General features: G+C 40.8%; 1 protein-coding gene across 1 annotated transcript in view; it reads left to right on the plus strand.

The window, feature by feature from the left end:
• Nucleotides 1–16818, plus strand: part of LOC103011999 (OTU domain-containing protein 7A) — a 386007-nt gene that overhangs the window by 245143 nt on the left and 124046 nt on the right.

Consider the following 16818-nt stretch of genomic DNA (forward strand, 5'->3'; position numbering starts at 1 on the left):
ACAATAGACCAGATAGATTTAATTGATATATATAGGACATTCCATCCAAAAACGGCAGATTACACGTTCTTCTCAAGTGCACACGGAACATTCTCCAGGATAGATCACATCTTGGGTCACAAATCAAGCCTCAGTAAATTTAAGAAAATTGAAATCATATCAAGCATCTTTTCTGACCACAACACTATGAGATTAGAAATGAATTACAGGGAAAAAAACGTAAAAAAGACAAACACATGGAGGCTAAACAATACGTTACTAAATAACCAAGAGATCACTGAAGAAATCAAACAGGAAATAAAAAAATACCTAGAGACAAATGACAATGAAAACACGACGACCCAAAACCTATGGGATGCAGCAAAAGCGGTTCTAAGAGGGAAGTTTATAGCTATACAAGCCTACCTAAAGAAACAAGAAAAATCTCAAGTAAACAATCTAACCTTACACCTAAAGAAACTAGAGAAAGAAGAACAAACAAAACCCAAAGTTAGCAGAAGGAAAGAAATCATAAAGATCAGAGCAGAAATAAATGAAATAGAAACAAAGAAAACAATAGCAAAGATCGATAAAACCAAAAGTTGGTTCTTTGAGAAGATAAACAAAATTGATAAGCCATTAGCCAGACTCATCAAGAAAAAGAGGGAGAGGACTCAAATCAATAAAATCAGAAATGAAAAAGGAGAAGTTACAACAGACACCGCAGAAATACAAAACATCCTAAGAGACTACTACAAGCAACTTTATGCCAATAAAATGGACAACCTGGAAGAAATGGACAAATTCTTAGAAAGGTATAACCTTCCAAGACTGAATCAGGAAGAAACAGAAAATATGAACAGACCAATCACAAGTAATGAAATTGAAACTGTGATTAAAAATCTTCCAACAAACAAAAGTCCAGGACCAGATGGCTTCACAGGTGAATTCTATCAAACATTTAGAGAAGAGCTAACACCCATCCTTCTCAAACTCTTCCAAAAAATTGCAGAGGAAGGAACACTCCCAAACTCATTCTATGAGGCCACCATCACCCTGATACCAAAACCAGACAAAGACACTACAAAAAAAGAAAATTACAGACCAATATCACTGATGAATATAGATGCAAAAATCCTCAACAAAACACTAGCAAACAGAATCCAACAACACATTAAAAGGATCATACACCATGATCAAGTGGGATTTATCCCAGGGATGCAAGGATTCTTCAATATACGCAAATCAATCAATGTGATACACCATATTAACAAACTGAAGTATAAAAACCATATGATCATCTCAATAGATGCAGAAAAAGCTTTTGACAAAATTCAACACCCATTTATGATAAAAACTCTCCAGAAAGTGGGCATAGAGGGAACCTACCTCAACATAATAAAGGCCATATATGACAAACCCACAGCAAACATCATTCTCAATGGTGAAAAACTGAAAGCATTTCCTCTAAGATCAGGAACGAGACAAGGATGTCCACTCTCACCACTATTATTCAACATAGTTCTGGAAGTCCTAGCCATGGCAATCAGAGAAGAAAAAGAAATAAAAGGAATACAAATTGGAAAAGAAGAAATAAAACTGTCACTGTTTGCGGATGACATGATACTATACATAGAGAATCCTAAAACTGCCACCAGAAAACTGCTAGAGCTAATTAATGAATATGGTAAAGTTGCAGGCTACAAAATTAATGCACAGAAATCTCTTGCATTCCTATACACTAATGATGAAAAATCTGAAAGAGAAATTATGGAAACACTCCCATTTACCATTGCAACAAAAAGAATAAAATACCTAGGAATAAACCTACCTAGGGAGACAAAAGACCTGTATGCAGAAAACTATAAGACACTGATGAAAGAAATTAAAGATGATACCAACAGATGGAGAGATATACCATGTTCTTGGATTGGAAGAATCAACATTGTGAAAATGAGTATACTACCCAAAGCAATCTACAGATTTAATGCAATCCCTATCAAATTACCAATGGCATTTTTTATGGAGCTAGAACAAATCATCTTAAAATTTGTATGGAGACACAAAAGACCCCGAATAGCCAAAGCAGTCTTGAGGCAAAAAAATGGAGCTGGAGGAATCAGACTCCCTGACTTCAGACTATACTACAAAGCTACAGTAATCAAGACAATATGGTACTGGCACCAAAACAGAAACATAGATCAATGGAACAAGATAGAAAGCCCAGAGATTAACCCACGCACCTATGGTCAACTAATCTATGACAAAGGAGGCAAAGATATACAATGGAGAAAAGACAGTCTCTTCAATAAGTGGTGCTGGGAAAACTGGACAGCTACATGTAAAAGAATGAAATTAGAATACTCCCTAACACCATACACAAAAATAAACTCAAAATGGATTAGAGACCTAAATATAAGACTGGACACTATAAAACTCTTAGAGGAAAACATAGGAAGAACACTCTTTGACATAAATCACAGCAAGATCTTTTTTGATCCACCTCCTAGAGTAATGGAAATAAAAACAAAAATAAACAAGTGGGACCTAATGAAACTTCAAAGCTTTTGCACAGCAAAGGAAACCATAAACAAGACGAAAAGACAACCCTCAGAATGGGAGAAAATATTTGCAAATGAATCAACGGACAAAGGATTAATCTCCAAAATATATAAACAGCTCATTCAGCTCAATATCAAAGAAACAAACACCCCAATCCAAAAATGGGCAGAAGACCTAAATAGACATTTCTCCAAAGAAGACATACAGACGGCCACGAAGCACATGAAAAGATGCTCAACATCACTAATTATTAGAGAAATGCAAATCAAAACTACAATGAGGTATCACCTCACTCCTGTTAGAATGGGCATCATCAGAAAATCTACAAACAACAAATGCTGGAGAGGGTGTGGAGAAAAGGGAACCCTCTTGCACTGTTGGTGGGAATGTAAATTGATACAGCCACTATGGAGAACAATATGGAGGTTCCTTAAAAAACTAAAAATAGAATTACCATATGACCCAGCAATCCCACTACTGGGCATATACCCAGAGAAAACCGTAATTCAAAAAGACACATGCACCCGAATGTTCATTGCAGCACTATTTACAATAGCCAGGTCATGGAAGCAACCTAAATGCCCATCAACAGACGAATGGATAAAGAAGTTGTGGTACATATATACAATGGAATATTACTCAGCCATAAAAAGGAACGAAATTGAGTCATTTGTTGAGACGTGGATGGATCTAGAGACTGTCATACAGAGTGAAGTAAGTCAGAAAGAGAAAAACAAATATCGTATATTAATGCATGTATGTGGAACCTAGAAAAATGGTACAGATGAGCCAGTTTGCAGGGCAGAAGTTGAGACACGGATGTAGAGAATGGACATATGGACACCAAGGGGGGAAAACTGCGGTGAGGTGGGGATGGTGGTGTGCTGAATTGGGCGATTGGGATTGACATGTATACACTGATGTGTATAAAACTGATGCCTAATAAGAACCTGCAGTATAAAAAAAAACAAACAAAACAACTAATACTAAACTTTCATTGGGTTATTTGTATGGAAATATGTTAATATAAATGTTTCAGACATTACATGAAATTTCTAAAAATCTTATATTTGTATTTGTATGGAAATATGTATGGAAATATGTTAATATAAATATTTCAGAAATTAAAAAAAAAAAAAAAGTTTCACAATAACTCTGTGGATCTAGCAAGAGATGCTGATGTGAAATCTAGGTTATTCTGAGTTTGCTTGGGCCAAACATTGCAAGCCAAGAGCCGCCATGACTGGAATATTAGGGTGTATGCGGATCACTGGATTCAAACTGGTGATTTTGGTGGAGGCTTATCTAGATGTTTAACTTTGGTTGAGATAAATGAGCTGTGTTCTTAATAATGTTCTCCTGTAATGGAAACTGGACTCTAAGAATATCCAGAAAGGCCCATTGATGTTGATACTGGCACTGCTCCCATGGTGTGACATTCGTGGGTTCCCCACAGCCGCCACAGAGATAGCTCAGTACTGGGGGCGTGAGCCTCATCCTTCATCACTTCCTGCCCACGTGCAGCCAGCACAGTTTTTCTCGTGGCTGGAGAAAGGCAATGGGGTGGGAGGAGGGCCCTACTCCAGAGCCAAGGCTGGCAGACTCTTCATGCAGCACTGTGGCAACCACACGGGAGTGTAGCTATCGGAGTTCCTGACTTAAGTAATGGAATGTTTGGCCCGAGGCATAGATTAAGCCCTTCCAGAAAACGAGTCTGAAAAACTAACTGATTGTTCTCCACTTTCAACAGTTCGTTCCATGATTTCAGGCCTCAGTTCCCAGCAGATTGGTGATGGGGGTAGGTGAGCATGAAGGTGCCCCAGCCGTGCAGGGTCCACACTGCTGGTGTGCGTGCACATTTAGAACTGCCCCCGGCCCCACCACGTCAGGATGCAGGCTCAGAGCCTACCGAGGAGCATCAGTCATCTGCTCATCTGGGCCTGGGTGGGGCACTCAGAGGAGGGCAGCTCGGGTTTCAAATGCAAGCAGCCCCACGTGACTGAACGCATGCGTGGCTGCAGTCCCCAGCGCACCCCTGTGCATCCAGTGCATCCCCCACATCCCTCACGATTCAGGGACCCTTCGTGTCTGTGGCTGCCCTGAGGGAGACACAGTAATAGCTGCCCCCCAGGAGGCTAAGTGTGTACATGCAACAGTACGCACACACACATACACACTGCACAGTCACCATCCATACCCACCACACACACACACACACACAACATATTCACCCTGCACACCCACCGTTCAACCCCTGCCAGACAGCACACATGCTAATCACATAATACACATCACACACACATGACACATGCACACATCTCATGTGCATACATATACCTCACATGCATGCACACTTTACATGGGTGTGCATGCCCCCTTGTGCACACACACTGTGCACTCAGATCTCACATGCACACCACACACAATGTGCACACACAACATACAACATACGTTATCACACACCAGTCACATACACCACACATGCTATGCAATCCAGGACATAACACACCACACACACCATACAAGCCGTACATACCACACATGCAAAACACCCCCTCACCCCCACCACAAATGCATGCAGAGTCTACACACAGACCTCACACATGCCACACAGCACAACACATGGCATACACTCACTGCACATGCACATGCCATAGACAGAACCCCATACCCTCTCCACCCCCACCCCACAAATAAGTCACACACGCACAATGCACCCCATGCACACAACACACACACAGGACACACGAGCGCACTCTGCACCATGAGTCCGTCAGCCCTTTCTCTGCCTGTGCCTTTGATCCTGTGTCCTGGCCCCTCCCTGTCGCCTCTGACCACTCCCTGAGGGCCCTGTGTGAACAAGAGCAGAGTAAGGGCCTCAACTGGACAGAAAGAGGAAAAGAATAGGTTGTAAATGTTTCAGTTGGGATTGAAAACATGTATATATATTATAAATATATAATGTAGACATATGTATATTTTAAAATAATACACACACATAACTTTTGTGCTTATGTACAATTTGCTGTTTCTGGACCTTAAGAATTCAATTTGTGTCTCTCTACCATAGTGGCAGGTAATTTGGGAAACACACAGAACATAGAATATAAAATCTGAATGTAATATGTACATAAAACTTGTCCACACTGGCTCTTGTTCTTGGGCCCCTGGGGCCCCATTTGTCTTCCTTCTCACTTGCCAGGCAACAGGAAGTTGTGGTCCAGAGAGTGAGCATTTTACACACCTGGGTTCCAGGTGGGGCTCCGTTCCTTGCACCTGTGTGAACTTACCATGCTGCTTGATTTCTTTAAGCTGTTTGGTTTTCTTCAAAGCCAAAGCAGACATCACCATCATCATCCCGTCTACAGCAGGACTGTCATGAGGATTAAAGGAGATGTCAGGTGTAAAGTAGCACAATTCCTGACACATAGTAGGTATATGCAAATCCCTCCCATCACAAACAAACTCAAAAGCAAAGAAACAGACAAATATAGAATATTGGGCCTTCTCCTGACCTGACAGTACATTCTAGCCACACTGAACCCCCAGGCCGGAGCCCCGTCCTCAGCACTCTTCAGCTGCCTCCCTCCTGTGCTGCCCTGCTCCTCATGGTCTTGCTCACAGAAGCTTCTGGCTGCTGTGAAGGCTCACTCGGGCCTGAGAGTCTCAGGCAGGACCTGCTCTCCAGTCCACCAGCCCATCTAAAGCCCAACGAGTGGAGGTGAGGGGTGAGGCTTTGTCTGGCTGGGCTTGGTGCTTGACCCGGCCCTGGGCGCCCTCCCCTGGATTCCCCAGTGGGAGCCACACATTGTTCTCCCAACCCATGCTTCTGGCCACCTGCGTGAGCCAGTTCCTGATTCTGTGCACCTTAGGTAAAGCTCTCATTTACATGCTGCTCTGGCAGTTGTTTGCAAGCTTTTTTCTTTTTTCTTTTTTAATTCTTTTCCATTATGGTTTATTACAGGATATTGAATAGAGTTCCCTGTGCTATACAGTAGGACAGTGTTGTTTATCTATTTTGTACATAGTAGTTGGTATCTGCTAATCCCAAACTCCTAATTTATCCCTCCTCCACCCCTTTTCCCCTTTGGTAACCATAGGTTTGTTTTCTATGTCTGTGAGTCTGTTTCTGTTTTGTAAATAAGTTCATTTGTATCATATTTTAGATTCCACATATAAATGATATCATATGATATTTGTCTTTCTCTGTCTGACTTACTTCCCTTAGTATGATAATCTCTAGGTCCATACATGTTGCTGCAAATGGCATTATTTAAATCTTTTTTATGGCTAATATTCCATTGTGTATATATACCACATATTTTGTATCTCTTCATCTGTTGTTGGACATTTAGATTGCTTCGATATCTTGGCTATTGTAAATAGTGCTGCAACGAACATTGGGGTGCATGTATCTTTTCAACTTAGAGTTTTCTCTGGATATATGCCCAGAAGTGGGATTACTGGATCATAAGGTAACTCTATTTTTAGTTTTTTAAGGAACCTCCATACTGTTCTCCATAGTGGCTGTACCAATTTATATTCCCACCAAGAGTGTAGGAGGGTTCTCTTTTTTCCACACCCTTTCCAGCATTTATTCTTTGTAGATTTTTTTTTTTAATTTATTTATTTTTGGCTGTGTTGGGTCTTCGTTTCTGTGCGAGAGCTTTCTCTAGTTGTGGCAAGCGGGGGCCACTCTTCATCGCGGTGCGCGGGCCTCTCACTGTCGCGGCCTCTCTTGTTGTGGAGCACAGGCTCCAGACGCGCAGGCTCAGTAGTTGTGGCTCACGGGCCCAGTTGCTCCGTGGCATGTGGGATCTTCCCAGACCAGGGCCCGAACCCGTGTCCCCTGCATTAGCAGGCAGATTCTCAACCACTGCGCCACCAGGGAAGCCCTGTAGATTTTTTTTGATGATGGCCATTCTAACTGGTATGAGGTGATATCTCATTGTAGTTCTCTGATAATTAGAGATGTGGAGCATCTTTTCATGCATCTGTTGGTCATCTGTATGTCTTCTTTGGAGAAATGTCTATTTAGGTCTTCTGCCTATAATTGAATTGGGTTGTTTGAGTTTTTGTTATTGAGCTGTATGAGCTGTTTGTGTATTTTGGAAATTAAGCCTTTATCGGTCACATCATTGCAGGCTTTTTTCTGAATGTGGTTTGTTTGTTTTTTTAACACCTTTATTGGAGCATAATTCCTTTACAAAGGTGTGTTAGCTTCTGGTTTATAACAAAGTGAGTCACCTATACATATACGTATATGCCCGTATCTTCTCCCTCTTGTGTCTCCCTCCCACACTCCCTATCCCACCCCTCTAGGTGGTCACAAAGCACCGAGCTGATCTCCCTGTGCTATGTGGCTGCTTCCCACTAGCTATTGAATTTACATTTGGTAGTGTATATATGTCCATGCCACTCTCTCACTTTGTCCCAGCTTACCCTTCCCCCTCCCCGTGTCCTCAAGTCCATTCTCTACATCTGCATCTTTAATCCTGTCCTGCCCCTAGGTTCTTCAGAATTTTTTTTTTTTTTTAGAATCCATATAAATGTGTTAGCATAGGGTATTTGTTTTTCTCTTTCTGACTTACTTCACTCTGTATGACAGACTCTAGGTCCATCCACCTCATTACAAATAACTCAATTTCATTTCTTTTTATGGTGGAGTAATATTCCATTGTATATATGTGCCACATCTTCTTTATCCATTCATCTGTCGATGGACACATAGGTTGCTTCCATGTCCTGGCTATTGTAAATAGAGCTGCGATGAACATTGTGGTACAGGACTCTTTTTGAATTATGGTTTTCTCAGGGTATATGCCCTGTAGTGGGATTGCTGGGTCGTATGGTAGTTCTATTTGTAGTTCTTTAAGGAACCTCCGTACTGTTCTCCATTGTGGCTGTATCAATTTACATTCCCACCAACAGTGCAAGAGTGTTCCCTTTTCTCCACAGCTTCTCCAGCATTAATTGTTTGTAGATTTTTGGATAATGGCCATTCTGACTGGTGTGAGGTGATACCTCATTGTAGTTTTGATTTGCATTTCTCTACTGATTACTGATGTTGAGCATCCTTTCATGTGTTTGTTGGCAATCTGTATATCTTCTTTGGAGAAATGTCTATTTAGGTCTTCTGACCATTTTTGGATTGGGTTGTTTGTTTTTTTTTGATATTGAGCTGCATGAGCTGCTTGTAAGTTTTGGAGATTAATCCTTTATCAGTTGTTTCATTTGCAAATATTTTCTCCCATTCTGAGGGTTGTCTTTTCGTCTGATTTATGGTTTCCTTTGCTGTGCAAAAGCTTTTAAGTTTCATTAGGTCCCATTTGTTTATTTTTGTTTTTATTTCCATTTCTCTAGGAGGTGGGTCAAAAGGGATCTTGCTGTGATGTATGTCATACAGTGTTCTGCCTATGTTTTCCTCTAAGAGTTTTATAGTGTCTGGCCTTACATTTAGGCCCTTAATCCATTTTGAGTTTATTTTTGTATATGGTGTTAGGGAGTGTTCTAATTTCATTGTTTTACAAGTAGCTGTCCAGTTTTCTCAGCACCACTTATTGAAGAGGCTGTCTTTTCTCCAGTGTATATTCTTGCCTCCTTTATCAAAAATAAGGTGACTATATGTGTGTGAGTTTATCTCTGGGCTTTCTGTCCTGTACCATTGATCTATATTTCTGTTTTTGTGCCAGTACCATACTGTCTTGATTACTGTAGCTTTGTAGCATAGTCTGAAGTCCGGGAGCCTGATTCCTCCAGCTCCATTTTTCTTTCTCAAGATTGCTTTGGCTATTTGGGGTCTTTTGTGTTTCCATACAAATTGTGAATTTTTTTGTTATACTTCTGTGAAAAATGCCATTGGTAGTTTGATACGGATGGCATTGAATCTGTAGATTGCTTTGGGTAGTATAGTCATTTTCACAGTGTTGATTCCTACAATCCAAGAACATGGTATATCTCTCCATCTGTTGGTATCATCTTTAATTTCTTTCATCAGTGTCTTATAGTTTTCTGCACACAGGTCTTTTGTCTCCTTTGGTAGGTTTATTCCTAGGTATTTTATTCTTTTTGTTGCAATGGTAAATGAGAGTGTTTCCTTAATTCCTCTTTCAGATTTTTCATCATTAGTGTATAGGAATGCAAGAGATTTCTGTGCATTAATTTTGTATCCTGCTACTTTACCAAATTCATTGACTAGCTCTAGTAGTTTTCTGGTAGCATCTTTAGGATTCTCTATGTATACTATCATGTCATCTGAAAACAGTGACAGCCTTACTTTTTCTTTTCTGATTTGGATTCCTTTTATTTCTTTTTCTTCTCTGATTGCTGTGGCTTGGACTTCCAAAACTATGTTGAATAATAATGGTGAGAGTGGGCAACCTTGTCTTGTTCCTGATCTTAGAGGAAATGGTTTCAGTTTTTCACCATTGAGAATGATGTTGGCTGTGGGTTTGTCATATATGGCCTTTATTATGTTGAGGAAAGTTCCCTCTATGCCTACTTTCTGGAGGGTTTTTATCATAAATGGGTGTTAAATTTTGTCAAAAGATTTTTCTGCATCTATTGAGATGATCATATGGTTTTTATCCTTCAATTTGATAATATGCTGTATCTCATTGGTTGATTTGCATATACTGAAGAATCCTTGCATCCCTCGGATAAACCCCACTTGATTATGGTGTATGATCTTTTTAATGTGTTGTTGGATTCTGTTTGCTAGTATTTTGTTGAGGATTTTTGCATCTATGTTCATCAGTGATATTGGCCTGTAATTTTCTTTGTTACATCTTTGTCTGGTTTTGGTATCAGGGTTATGGTGGCCTCATAGAATGAGTTTGGGAGTGTTCCTCTCTCTGCTGTATTTTGGAAGAGTTTGAGAAGGTTGGGTGTTATCTCTTCTCTAAATGTTTGATAGAATTTGCCTGTGAAGCCATCTGGTCCTGGGCTTTTGTTTGTTGGAAGATTTTTAATCACACTCTCAATTACAGTGCTTGTGATTGGTCTGTTTATATTTTCTATTTCTTCCTGGTTCAGTATCGGAAGGTTGTGCTTTTCTAAGAATTTGTCCATTTCTTCGTGGTTGTCCATTTTATTGGCATATAGTTGCTTGTAATAATCCCTCATGATCCTTTATATTTCTGCAGTGTCAGTTGTTACTTCTCCTTTTTCATTTCTAATTCCATTGATTTGAGTCTTCTCCCTTTTTTTCTTGATGAGTCTGGCTAATGGTTTATCAATTTTGTTTATCTTCTCAAAAAATCAGCTTTTAGTTTTATTGATCTTTGCTATTGTTTCCTTCATTTCTTTTTCGTTTATTTCTGATCGGATCTTTATGATTTCTTTCCTTCTGCTAACTTTGGGGTTTCTTTGTTCTTCTTTCTCTAGTTCCTTTAAGCGTAGGGTTAGGTTGTTTATTTGAGATGTTTCTTGTTTCTTGCGGTAGGATTCTATTGGTATAAACTTCCCTCTTACAACTGCTTTTGCTGCATCCCATAGGTTTTGGGCCGTCGTGTTTTCATTGTTATTTGTTTCTAGGTATTTTTTGATTTCCTCTTTGATTTCTTCAGTGATCTCTTGGTTATTAAGTAGTGTATTGTTTAACCTCCATGTGTTTGTATTTTTTACAGATCTTTTCCTGTAATTGATATCTAGTCTAATAGCACTGTGGTCGGAAAAGATACCTGATACGATTTCAGTTTTCTTAAATTTACCAAGCCTTGATTTGTGACCCAAGATATGATCTATCCTGGGGAATGTTCCATGAGCACTTGAGAAAAATGTGTATTCTGTTGTTTTTGGATGGAATGTCCTATAAATATCAATTATGTCCATCTTGTTTAATGTATCATTTAAAGCTTGTGTTTCCTTATTTATTTTCATTTTGGATGATCTGTCCATTGGTTAAAGTGGGTTGTTAAAGTCCCGAAATATGATTGTGTTACTGTCGATTTCCCCTTTTATGGCTGTTAGCATTTGCCTTATGTATTGAGGTGCTCCTATGTTGGGTGCATAAATATTTATAATTGTGATATCTTCTTCTTAGATTGATCCCTTGATCATTATGTAGTGTCCTTCTTTGTCTCTTGTAACAGTCTTTATTTTAAAGTCTATTTTGCCTGATATGAGAATTGTTACTCCAGCTTTCTTTTGATTTCCATTTGCATGGAATATCTTTTTCCATCCCCTCACTTTCAGTCTGTATATGTCCCTGAGTCTGAAATGGGTCTCTTATAGACAGCATATATACGGGTCTTGTTTTTGTATCCATTCAGACAGTCTATGTCTTTTGTGGGAGCACTTAATCCATTTATATTTAAGGTAATTATCGATATGTATGTTCCTATTACCATTTTCTTAATTGTTTTGGGTTTGTTATTGTAGGCCTTTTCCTTCTCGTGTGTTTTTGCCTAGAGAAATTCCTTAAGCATTTGTTGTAAAGCTGGTTTGGTGGTGCTGAATTCTCTTAGCTTTTGCTTGCCTGTAAAGCTTTTAATTTCTCCATCAAATCTGAATGAGATCCTTGCTGGGTAGAGTAATCTTGTTTGTAGGTTTTTCCCGTTCATCACTTTAAATATGTCTTGACACTCCATTCTGGCTTGCAGAGTTTCTGCTGAAAGATCAGCTGTTAACCTTATGGGGATTCCCTTGTATATTATTTGTTGTCTTTCCATTGCTGCTTTTAATATTTTTTCTTTGTATTTAATTTTTGATAGTTTGATTAATATGTGTCTTCGCATGTTTCTCCTTGGATTTATCCTGTATGGGACTCTCTGTGCTTCCTGGACTTGACTGACTATTTCCTTCCTCATATAGGGAAGTTTTCAACTATAGTCTCTTCAAATATTTTCTCAGTCCCTGTCTTTTTCTCTTTTTCTTCTGGGACCCCTATAATTCGAATGTTGGTGTGCTTAACGTTGTCCCAGAGGTCTCTAACACTGTCCTCAATTCTTTTCATTCTTGTTTCTTTATTCTGCTCTGCAGTAGTTATTTCCACTATTTTATCTTCCAGGTCACTTATCCGTTCTTCTGCCTCAGTTATTCTGCTATTGATTCCTTCTAGAGTATTTTTAATTTCATTTATTGTGTTGTTCATCATTGTCTGTCTGCTCTTTAGTTTTTCTATGCCCTTGTTAAACGTTTCTTGTATTTTCTCCATTCTATTTCCAAGATTTTAGATCATCTTTACTCTCATTACTCTGAATTCTTTTTCAGGTAGACTGCCTATTTCCTCTTCATTTGTTTGGTCTGGTGGGTTTTTACCTTGCTCCTTCATCTGCTGTGTGTTTCTCTGTCTTCTCATTTTGCTTAACATACTGTGTTTGGGGCCTCCTTTTTACAGGCTGCAGGTTTGTTGTTCCCGTTGTTTTTGCTGTCTGCCCCCAGTGGCTAAGGTTGGTTCAGTGAGTTGTTTAGGCTTCCTGGTGGAGGGGACTGGTGCCTGTGTTCTGGTGGATGAGGCTGAATCTTGTCTTTCTGGTGGGCAGGATCACATCCGGTGTTGTGGTTTGGGATATCTGCGACCTTATTATTATTTGAGGCAGCCTCTCTGCTAATGGGTGGGGTTGTGTTCCTTTCTTGCTAGTTGTTTGTCATAGGGTGTCCGGCCCTGTAGCTTGCTGGCTGTTAGTGGAGCTGGGTCTTAGAGTTGAGATAGAGATGTCTGGGAGAGCTTTTGCCGTTTGATATTACATGGAGCCCGGAGGTCTCTGGTGGACCAATATCCTGAACTCGCCTCTCCCACCTCAGAGGCACAGGCCTGACACCCAGCCAGAGCACCAAGACCCTGTCAGCTACATGGCTCAGAAGAAAAGGGAAAAAGAAAGAAGGAAAGAAAGAAAGAGAGAGAGAGGGAGAGAGAGAGAGAGGAAGAGAGAGGGAGGGAGGGAAAGAAAGAAAGAAAATAAAAAGAAATAAAGTTATTAAAATGGAAAAAAGTGAAAAGTAATAAAAATAGAGAAAAAAGAAAGAAAGAAAGTAGAGAGCAACCAAACCAAAAAACAGATTCACCAGTGATAACAAGTTCTAAAAACTATACTAAAAAAAAGAAAAACAAAAACAAAAAACGGACAGACTGAACCCTAGGACCAATGGTAAAAACAAAGCTATACAGACAAACTCACACAAAGAAGCATACATATACACACTCACAAAAAGAGAAAAAGGGGAAAATATATATATATATATATATAAAATGAAGTGAGCAACCAAATCAATAAACAAATCTACCAATGGTAATAAACTCTAAATAGTAAACTAAGATAAACATAAAACCAGAAACCAGTCAGTCGCATACAGCAAACCCCAAGTGTACAGTTGCTCCCAAAGTCCACTGCTTCAATTTTGGGATGATTCGTTGTCTATTCAGGTATTCCACAGATGCAGGGTACATCAAGTTGAGTGTGGAGATTTAATCCGCTGCTCCTGAGGCTGCTGGGAGAAGTTTCCCTTTCTCTTCTTTGTTCACACAGCTCCTGGGGTTCAGCTCTGGATAGGCCCTGCCTCTGCGTGTAGGTCACCTGAGGGTGTCAGTTCCCGCTCAGACAGGATGGGGTTAAAGCAGTGGCTCATTAGGGGGCTCTGGCTCACTCAGGCCGGGGGGAGGGAGGTGTATGGAATGCAGGGCGAGCCCGAGGCGGCAGAGGCCAATATGATGTTGCAAAAGCCTGAGGCGTGCCATGTGTTCTCCCGGGGAAGTTGTCCCCGGATCACGGGACCCTGGATAGTGACCTGTGCTTGCACACAGGCTTCTTGGTGGCTGCAGCAGTAGCCTTAGTATTTCATGCCCGTCTCTGGTGTCCATGCTGATAGTCGCGGCTCACACCTGTCTCTGGAGCTCATTTAAGCGGTGCTCTGAAACCCCTCTCCTCGCGCACCCCGGAACAATGGTCTCTTGCCTCTTAGGCAGTTCCAGACTTTTTCCCAGACTCCCTCCCGGCTAGCTGTGGCGCACTAGCCCCCTTCAGGCTGTGTTCACGCAGCCAACCCCAGTCCTCTCCCTGGGATCTGAACTCCAAAGCCTGAGCCTCAGCTCCCAACCCCCATCCGCCCCGGCAGGTGAGCAGACAAGCCTCTCAGGCTGGTGAGTGCTGGTCGGCACCGATTCTCTGTGCGGGAATCTCCCTGCTTTGTCCTCTGCACCCCTATTGCTGCGCTCTCCTCCGTGGCTCCAAAGCTTCCCACCCACCACCCCCCATCTCCACCAGTGAAGGGGCTTCCTAGTGTGTAGAAACTTTTCCTCCTTCACAGCTCCCTCCCCGAGGTGCTGGTCCCGTCCCTATTCTTTTGTCTCTATATTTTCTTTTATCTTTTGCCCTACCCAGGTACGTGGGGAGTTTCTTGCCTTTTGGGAAGTCTGAGGTCTTCTGCCAGCGTTCAGCAGGTGTTCTGTAGGAGTTGTTCCACATGTAGATGTATTTCTGATGTATTTCTGGGGAGGAAGGTGATCTCCACGTCTTACTCCTCCACCATCTTGAAGGTCTCTGAATGTGGTTTTGACTAAAATCTTAGGGAACGCCCACAGGTCAGATGGGTGGAGCTGCTCTGGCTGCCACCAGGGCCAAGTGCCCGAGCCTCCCTTAGGGACAGCATCACTGCTGCAGAACCACTAGGCTCACTGGGTCCCTGACAACCACGTCCCCGGCAAACCCATCCTGGCTCCCTTGGAACCTCCAGGGTTCACCCAGCCCATCCGAGCTCAAGGCATGGCAGAGCAGGAAATTGTCATGCTTTTCTGAAAGCCTGAGAGCTCCTCTACTTTTCCTGACACCCCCCCCCCCACCATCCATCCATCAGGAAATCCTGCTGACTTCCCTTCAAGAAGCCCTGGCCCTTCCGCTAGGACCACAATCCAAGCACTATGAGCCTCTGTCTCCTTCTCTCTGCTCTACTCTTCAGGGTAAAATGTAAAATATGAGTCATTTGCATAAAAATTTTAGATTCAGCTTGTCAGTTTCCCAAACGAAAAAAATTGTCTGGAATTTGATTGAGATGGCATTGAGTCTGTGAGGACCTGGGGTAGGACAGCCCTGCAGTGGAGAAGAGAGCTGGAGGACTTTGAGTACCTGCCTTCCAGCTGCAGTGAGGGACCATGAGGAGAGACGAGCCATGTATCACAGGAGAGGATAGAGTCCGGAAGTGGACCCACAACATTGTCAACTGATGTGTTTTTAGAAAAGTCACCACAGGAAAGGAAAGGAAAGTCTTTTCAACAAAAGGTGCAGGAACACCTATACAATACTATGTTTAAAAGTAAAGAAAGAAAAAAGAACCTTGACCCTCTGCCTCATACCATATATGTACATTACTTCAAGGTAGGTTGTAGACTAAACATGAAGCAAAAACTATGAAGCTTCTAGAAGAAGGCATGGAGGAGAAAATCTTCATGACCCTAGAGTTAGCAAACATGTTTCAGAGAGGCCAAAAAAGGTATTAACGGTAAAGGGGAAAACAAATGATAAATTGAATTTTATCAAAATCAAAAGTCTGTGCATCAAAAGTCACTGTTAAATGGCAAAGTCACAAACTGGGCAGTAATATTCATGAAACATATCTGATAAAGTACTTGTATACATATAAGAACTGCAAATTAATAGTAATGCATAAATGTATAAAATAATATATAATTTATAAATATCAATAATATATAAACAACTGAAGATTAACTATAAAAATAACCCAATAAAAATGTGAGCAAAAGACTTTAAAAAAAGAAGATATGTGAATGACCAGTAAGCACAAGGCAAGATTTTCAAGTCAGTCATCAGGGAAATAGAAATTAAAACCACAGTGAGATATACAAAATGGCTAAAATTAAGAAGACTAAGAATACCAAGTAGTAGGAGGATGCAGAATAATGGAACTGTCTAATGTTGCTGGTAGGAGAGCAAAGTGATAAACCACTTTGGAAAACAGTTTGGTGATTTCTTATAAAATTAGGAATACACCTTCCCCTTGATCCAGAAACTCTACTCTTGGATGTTTACTGCAGAAAAATGGAAACAGACGTCCACAAAACAGCCTGCACTTGAATGTTCATAACAGCTTTATTCATAATCACCTAAATCTAGAAACCACTGAATGCCCCTCCAAAAGTGAGTGGATGGACCAAGCATGATATATCCATACAACAGAATACTGCTCAAAAATAAAAAACAAATAAACTGTTGTTGCTACAACATGAATGAATCCTAGAGACCTTAATCTGAGTGAAGAGGCCAGACACAGAAGAGTACTTATTGCAGGATTCCATTTAGATGAAGCTCAACACAGTAGCTATGT

This window comes from Balaenoptera acutorostrata, chromosome 3 (genome assembly GCF_949987535.1).
Source record: "Balaenoptera acutorostrata chromosome 3, mBalAcu1.1, whole genome shotgun sequence".
Lineage (NCBI taxonomy): Eukaryota > Metazoa > Chordata > Mammalia > Artiodactyla > Balaenopteridae > Balaenoptera > Balaenoptera acutorostrata.